The sequence below is a fragment of the Mus musculus genome, chromosome 10, assembly GCF_000001635.26.
Source record: "Mus musculus strain C57BL/6J chromosome 10, GRCm38.p6 C57BL/6J".
NCBI classification, from domain to species: domain Eukaryota; kingdom Metazoa; phylum Chordata; class Mammalia; order Rodentia; family Muridae; genus Mus; species Mus musculus.
In genome coordinates this window covers 78,390,153-78,398,772 of record NC_000076.6, presented here as the reverse complement: position 1 = coordinate 78,398,772, position 8,620 = coordinate 78,390,153, and the positions used below count along the sequence as shown (strand labels likewise).

General features: G+C 49.9%; 1 pseudogene; it reads right to left on the bottom strand.

Annotated features, from left to right (window-relative positions):
• Gm10146 (predicted gene 10146) lies at window positions 5,017-5,469 on the bottom strand (annotated as a pseudogene).

The window sequence follows — 8,620 nt, the reverse complement described above, 5'->3', positions numbered from 1 at the left end:
CACCAACACTAAAATCCCTAACTAACACTAAAATCTCCAAACTATCTTCACAGAACCCCATAGAACTTCCTATGTACTTCATGTTCACTCTTGGTACAAGGCAAAAGTCTACACCAATGGCTGCCATGCTTTGTTAAAGGAAATAAGGGGTGAGGGGAGGCACATGCAAGTTCAGTGCAGACCATACTCAATGTGAAACTGTTGCTTTTGGACAGTTTGCATCTACAGGTATTTGAGTCCCCAAGTTGAGAGCCTGTAGTAGTTACAGAGAGGTGGACTGAATGTAATTTATTTTTAATATTTTTCCAACCTGGCGGTGGTGGTACATACTTTTAACTCCGGCACTCAAGAGGCAGAGGCAGGAGACTCTCGAGTTCGAGGCTAGTCGAACAAAACAACACACACACACACACACACACACACACACACCTTTCATTGCAATAGGGATGATGTCTGAAGGCCACAGAGCAAGCAAAAACCCAAGCTGGGGATATTATGGCTTGGATCAGCTCTGAAGGCTATCCTGGGGCCCTGAAGGTTTTCTCTTAAGATCACCAGGGGATCAAACAAGAAGACAAGAACAGCCCCACACACTCACACCACGCGGGGGGGGGGGATTGCCTGCTTTATTAAGAGCCTATTGAATTAAATGTCAAGCTCATCTATTTCTACGCTTTCTTAACTGCCCCACTGGTTTTGATGTGGGCTCTGACCCTCATGTGAGTCTGTGCCCAGAGAGGATGCTTCTGCTGGACCCAGACCTCAGGAACCTAGCCTGTTCACATTCTCCCTTTCTCTGTTAGACTCCTCCCCACAGGCTCTGACCAAACCTTAAGGTTCTATTCCTGGCAGGACCACCCACCCAGGACCCACCCCTTCCTTACCTGCTCGCTCAGGGTTTCTGTTGCTGTGATGAACACCATGACCAAAAGCAATCTGGGAAGGAAGGACATCAGGGCAGGAACCTGGAGGCAGGAGCTGACAGAGGCCACAGAGGAGTGCTGCTTACTGGCTTGCTCTCACATTGCTTGCTCAGTCTGCTTTTTATAATGCCCAGGGCCACCAGCCCAGGGGTGGCACCACCCACATGGGCTGGGCCATCCTACATGACCAGGAAAATGTCCTACAGGCTTGCCTACTGGCCTTTCAGGGTCATTTCTCAATTGAGGCACCCTCCCTCCAGACAATGATAGCTTATGTCAAGTTGGCAAGAAACTCTTTGTCAACTTGACAGAAATGTCACTATTAAGCCACAACCTTTTTTTTTCTCACACATTAATATCAGCATCACAATATAAAACAAACTTAAGAAGTTCCATGGTCTTAGAAATTCAAACACTATAAAAGTTCAGTATCTTTTTTTTTTTTCTTTTTTGAGACAGGGTCTCTTTGTATATATATCCCTGACTGTCCTGGAACTCATTCTGTAGACCAGGATGGCCTTGAACTCAGAAATCCACCTGCCTCTGCCTCCCAAGTGCTGAGATTAAAGGCGTGCCCCACCACTGCCTGGCTAAAAGTTCAGTATCTTTCAAAAATCCTTAGTCTGGGGCTGGAGAGATGGTTCAGCAGTTAAGAGCACTGGCTGTTCTTCCAGAGGTCCTGAGTTCAATTCCCAGCAACTACATGGTGGCTCACAACCATCTGATACCCTCTTCTGATGTGTCTGAAGACAGCAACAGTGCACTCATATGCATAAAAGAAATAAATCTTTAAAGAAAAAAGAAGAAGAAAAAATTTTAAATCCTTAGTCTGGCTGGGCAGTGGTGGTACACATCTTTAGTCCCAGCATTCACAGCCGATTCCTCACACAGTTAAACGGCAGAATACCGTGACCCATGCCTTGCCCTGGGAGGACCACAGGACCCTGCTGAAGGGAGCACCACTCCTTCTTCTCTTCCTGAAGTAGCTGCCAGCAGGTTCTGGCTGGAAATGCGCCCCCACCCCCACCCCTGCTCCTTCCCTTTGCATGTCATTTTCCTCAGCTAGTCCTCAGACACGTCCCCAGGAAGGTCACACTACAGACAGCTCTGCAGCCTGTGCCCATGGACTTGCACACGCATCCGCTATGACATCTCCACCCATCAATCATGCATCTTTGTAGCCTTCCACCTACTCCTCTACCTTCCCTAACATCTAATGTGTATCTCCTATCGTCTTCCCACCCACCATTCCCCTCTACCCATGTTTTAATTGCTCTATCAACCACCACCACCCCTACTGAAATCACCGTGGAGCTCCTTATTGGCAGGGAGCTTTGGTCTGGACCCTGGAGCGGGACAGCCAGCGGGCACGCGGCCTTCTCGCAAGTCCCCAGGTGTAGTTCCAGCATCTGCCTCTAGCGGGCGCCTGGTCTTGGTTAAGGCTCTGGAGGCAGCACACCAGCATCTCCGTTTCTTAAGTACTGGCTGTGGTTTCCATGGGAACAGGCTTCTGGAAGGCAGGGAGGCACTTTCCTCCCAGCACCTCTCAAAAGCTGAAGTGTGCCTTGCCTTTGTTAACTGCGGTCCCGTTGGCAGTCTCTGACTTGCTCTCTGGACAAGTGGTTTTTGTCACGATTTTACTAAATTCTGACTTGATGGAAATTGGAGGCACACCTACTCTCCCTCCCCCAACCCCCTCCCTCTCTTTCTCTCTCCCTGGGATCAATCTAGAAAATGAACTGTTTCGTGAAATAAGCTAAAGTAACCTCTAGCTCATGCTAGAGGGGAGTAGGAAGGACGCCCCCTCCCCCAACCACCCCTAACCAACAACGACGGGCATCAGTTTGCCTTAGGGTCTCTGTGATTGGACTGAGCCAGGCTTTACTGCCTTGATCAGGAAAGGGAAACCCCAGCTGGGATTTCTGCATTAAAGCTGAGACCTCTGATTGATTTCTGTAGGCCTGACCCCAGCAAAGGGATGTGACAAAGGCACCTACCTCAGAGCCCTGCCCAGTCTCAGTGATGCCTGGAGCCTCTGGAAACCCCCTGGGTTGGAAAGGAATCTCTGGGGCTACCAGGTGCAGTCAAGGCAGGAAACCCAGGGTTCCCCTGTGTCAGGTCAGAATCTTGGTCCAAGTGGAGACACATACTGCCCAGAGGGCCAGTGCCACCCAAGTGACTCTCCCAGCCTGTGTGTTGTCCCACCTGCCCACTACTCCCTCTGCCTTCCTAGCTTCCATTCTGTTGATGCACTGTGGACCTCTGGTGTTCAGAAAGCATAGCACTCACAGGGAAGGAGCGCGGGTGGCTGCTTTACTCTAGAAAGTCAAAAACAGCTGGCCGGGCCTGGTGGTGCAAGCCTTTAATCCCAGCACTTGAGGCAGAGGCAGAGGCAGGCAGATCTCTGTGAGTCTGAGGCCAGCCTGGTAGCCTGGTCTACAGAGCAAGTCCCAGGACAGCCAGGGCCATTACACAGAGAAACCCTGACTCAAAACACAAACAAACAAAACCAGCCCTCAGACTGCCTTGTTCCAGTTAATCAGCCCACTGCCTCTGGCTCTCTTCTACACGGGGCCGTTTGTTCTCTCAGGGTGCACTCTCGATGTAACATGCACCATACCCTGGGGTGCAGGCAGGGACCCAGGACCAGGGTGGGGCTACAGAACAAGAGATGGGAATCCTTCCTAGATATACGATTCAGAGAATGCTTAAGAGACCTGCCTTTCTCCCTTCTTCCATTCCCATGGGCACTGTCACACCAGCCATGGCCTGGTTACCTTACTTCACTCACCAGGAAATCAATGCTAAGAAGTTCACACTGTCTCCTGAGTGGTGTGCTCACACCCACCAAGTCCTCACGTCAACTCACTCAGCTGTGTGCCTGCCAACAAACGGTTATCTTTAATTTTTTAAAAATTATTACTGTGTATGGGGGGGGGGAAACATGTGTATGCCTTCGCATTCCTGGGGTGGGGGTCAGAGGATAATTTCTCCAGAGTCGGTTCTCCCACTGTGGGTCAGGGGATGGATCTCAGGTGGCCCTGTTTTGTACGTAGGTAGTCTCCTTCCCCAGCCTGCCTTAATAGGGGTTTTCTTTCTCATTAAGGAAAGAGAGAGAGAGGTATAGGTAAGGAGACAGGTATCCCTGCTAACACGACTGTCTCCAGATCTTGAGAGGGGACCCGCAGCATACAGGGCCATATAGGAAAGCCACTTGGGGACGCCTTTGATGACCAGGAAGCAGAAGAAACAAGAGGAGAGGGCAGGAATGGGTCTGGTTGGGTTTTGTCAACTTGACACATCTAGGCATAGCTGGGGAGACGGAATCTTAATTGAGAAAATGTCTCTATAAGATTGGCCTACAGGCAAGACTGCAGAACATTTTCTTGGTTAATGACTGGTGTGGGATGGCCCAGATTACTGTGGGTGCTGCCACCCCTGGGTAGGTGGTATAAGAAAGAAGGTCGGCTGTCGAGATGACTCATCGGGTAAGAGCACTGACTGCTCTTCCAGAGGTCCTGAGTTCATATATATATATATATATATATATATATATATATATGTGTGTGTGTGTGTGTGTGTGTGTGTGTGTGTGTATTTGGCTTTATTCGAGACAGGGCTTCTCTGTATAACCCTGAATGTCCTGGAACTCACTTTGTAGACCAGGCTGGCCTCGAACTCAGAAATCCTCCTGCCTCTGCCTCCCAAGTGCTGGGATTAAAGGCGTGCGCCACCACCGCCTGGCTAGGTCCTGAGTTCAAATCCCAGCAACCACATGGTGGCTCATAAACACCCAGAATGAGATCTGACACCCTCTTTTGGTGCGTCTGAAGACAGCTACAGTGTACTTATGCATAATAATAAAGAAATCTTTGGGCCGGAGCAAGCCGGGGCTGAGCGAGCAGAGTTGACTGGAGCAAGCTGGGCCAGCCAGAGCGAGTGGGGCCAACTGGAGTGATCAGAGGTCCTAAATTCAATTCCCGACAACCACATGAAGGCTCACAACCATCTGTACAGCTACAGTGTACTCATATACATAAAAATAAATTAATAAATCTTTTTTTTTTTTTTTTTTTTTTTTTTTTTTTTTTTTTGCTCACATGGGCAATTTTATTAAAAAACAAAACAAAACAAAACAAGAACAAAAGACCAAAACATCACACAGAAGTTCACCCCATAGAAGGAAGATCCCTGGGGCTGGACCGCTCTCCTTTGCTGCTAAGTGTCCTGCTGCTGCACGAAGGGGTTGGGGATGGCCTCCATGCCGTCCTGTGGGCAGATGAGCACCACCGAGGTGCCACGACATACGACAAGCCCCAGCTGCCGAGTGTCCTCCGTCAGCTTGTACTGGTCATCAGGGTCTCTCATGTACTCCATGGTCCCATCCAGCACCAGGTTGAGCAGTGGGTCAAAGCCCTTCAGGATACCGCTGGCTTCCCGGCCACCCTGGAACTTCACCCGAATGGTCTTATCGATGTACTTGGAGAGGTCCAAGATGCTTTCTTTCTTCTTTTTCTCTTTGTCCGCCATCTTGTCGCCTCACGTCCAAATTAATAAATCTTTAAAAAAGAGAGCCAGGCAGTGGTAGTGCACGCCTTTAATCCCAGCACTTGGGAAGCAGAGGCAGATGGATTTCTGAATTTGAGGTCATCCTGGTCTACAGAGTGAGTTCCAGGACAGCCAGGGCTACACAAAGAAACCCTGCCTCGGAAAAAACAAAAGAGAGGGAGGAAAGGAGGAAGGGAGGGAGGGAGGGAGGGAGGGAGGGAGGGAGGGAGGGAGGGAGGGAGGAAGGAAGGAAGGAAGGAAGGAAGGAAGGAAGGAAGGAAGGAAGGAAAGAGGCTAAACAAGGTGTGAGAAGCAAGCCAGCAAGCAGCATTTCTCCACAGCCTCTGTTTCAGTTTCTGCTTCCAGTTCCTGCCCTGCCTGAGTTCCTGCCTTGGCTTCCCTCGATGAATTGTGACCCGGGATTTGTAAGCCAAATAAACCCTTTCCTGGGCAAGCTGCTTTGGTCACTATTCTATCACAGCAATAGAAACCTAACTAAGACGGGGATCTTGTGTGGTTTCTGTGGGTTGCCTGTGAGGCAGGGCAGGTAGCTGATGGGGTATTTCAGGAACATGGGCACTGTCCCCAGGTGCCCAGTGCCTGTCTGAGATGAGAACAAGGTAGACGTCCCTTAGAAGTAGTGAGCCGGTGAGGGCCTAGACACCCGTATGTGGGTCAACAGCGGGCTCTAGGGATGCTTGGTCAGTATCTCTTGGAAGCCCAATACCAGCTAAGCTGTCCCGTCAGAGCAGCACAGCCCTGGGTGTCATAGTATGAGTTACAGAAGCTAGAAAATGTGCTCTGCACAGCCCAGCTTCCTCACCCGCTGACTCTCCGGGTTTTGTCCACAGCAAAGGTCAGGGAGGAGAGAGAGAGAGAAACGGACTCGATCCTTCCTCTTTTCTTCCTGTGGGTGTTTCTCTATCACAGCAAACAGTTACTTGCAGCTCAATCTCCAGCAGGCTTCTGGTGTTTGGAGACCCGGTGGAGACAACAGCCACAGAGGGAAAATCCGCCTGAGCCCAGAAGGGGGCGCTGTTGATCCGGCTCGTAAAGCGCATCACGCGGACAGAGCAGGTTCCGAACGCATCGAGGACACCGGTCCAGTGCTGCAATCCAAGCCACTTCAGACACATGAAACTAGGTCTGGACCCCGCACACAAAGCCTGGAAGTGGATTGTGTATACGTGTGCATGTGTGTGGAGCGGGTTATCTCTACTGAAGCACACTTTAGCCCACTGAATCCACACTCTGTCGCTTTAACACGTGTGGATGATAATGGACTTATAGTGCAAAGGAAAACTTTTTTTCCTGTTTGTTTTTCTCACTGTTTGGAAAGTAGTAGTCTATGGTTAATTAGCTCCATTACTCTGTGGTCTCTGATGCATCTCATTCTGACAGGAGCTGATCTTGGTGTCCTGGTTGTAAAAACAAACAAGCCAAGAGAAATACATTGCTGAGGCCTCACCGTCCCTTTCAGAGGATTTCTCACTAGGTCCCACTACCTTTCAATCGAGCCGAGCTGGGGGCCAGCCTCTGGGGAACAGCCAACATTCAAGTGACTGTGATACTAGAGAAACCTGTAGTAAAATTGATGCTATGAAAAAATGCACTAGTGGCGCTGCGCGGCGGAGGCGCACACCTTTAATCCAGCGCTCAGGAGACGGAGGCAGGAGGATCTCTGAGCTGGAAGCTAGAAAGTGAGTTTCAGGACAGCCAGGGCTGCACAGAGAAACCCTGTCTCAAAAAACGAAAAACCAGAGAGGGGGGTGGAGGGGGAGAGGAAAAGAATTTACTAATGAACTTACTTGGGAAATACTAAGTAACACAAAGTGGCATTTAGCTAAAGGAGACTGCCTCCCACAGGACTGGAAGGTTGTGTGCTAACCAGGCTTGTTAGGAACTTAGAGAAAGGAAGGTCTTTACATAATTAAAGTTTAGGGTTGCTGAGAAAGTTTCCGCCAGTGTTTACCCACAGTGTTGACCTCCAATTAGGTTCCATTCCCATGACAAAAAGAAGACAACCCTGAGTTACAGCCAGCTTCCAGGCTCATCTGCATAGCAAAGAACATCTTCTAAGGAGCAGGGGATTGCTCTAGGGAACAGTGCAGGGTCACATCCTTCCTTAACCGCTGGTCTGTCCTTAAGCCCCCTGTGCTCTTCTCAGGAAAAGCATCCTTCTGCCAGGAGGGAGAGAGGATCTGGGGTAACAGCTGCTGGGAAAGAACTCTGGTGTGTTTAAGGAATAATTCTGACAAAATCTTTGTTGTGCAAACCTCCCATCTGCTCAGGTGTCAAGACGTGTGGACGTCTGTGCCTGTTTAAATCGTTTAAAGTTTAACCTGGGGCTGGGACCTGAAGAAGATTAAAAGGTAGTTACCTTTTAATGGCAATAGCCGTGGACCATTAGTCAATACCCATCACCCCTGATGCCCCAGGATGCCCCCAGGAGCCAAGGCACAGCCAGACCCAGCATCTGCTTGAGTTGAAACATTCTGCAGTGGAGGACCAATAAATCTACAACCCAGCATGGGCCTCATCTGCAGGCAAACTTGGCCCTCTGCTGGGGGAAAGGCTGGCGAGGCTGCCACCCTCTACCATCTGTACCCCACAGCCGCATGATCACCGGGGATAGCAGGACCTCTGCAGTGAATGGCGCAGGAACTGCCCGCACAACTATTAGTTTTCTGTTTAAGTCTTTCTTGGGACTTCAGCAGAGATCTGCCACAGTTGTCGGACAGGACCCGACAGATCCCATTGTCTGCCTCCCCTCACCCCATCCCTCCAGTTACTTTAGCACTTTACAAAACTGGTTTACACACTGGCCTAATTCACCCAGAACTCTCAGCCTCCCCAACCTCAGAAAGATCGAATCCCAGGATGGGGCTCAAAGAGGCTGCCAAAGTCCCATCCCAGTCCCTGCTAAACTTTTTTTTTTTTTTTGGTTTTTGAGACAGGGTTTCTCTGTATAGCCCTGGCTGTCCTGGAACTCACTTTGTAGACCAGGCTGGCCTTGAACTCAGAAATCCACCTGCCTCTGCTTCCCAAGTGCTGTGATTAAAGGCGTGCGCCACCACACCTGGCTCCCATTTCTTTTCTTACTCTTTGTTTGTTTTGCTTGCTTGCTCACTTGCTTGCAACAGGGTCTC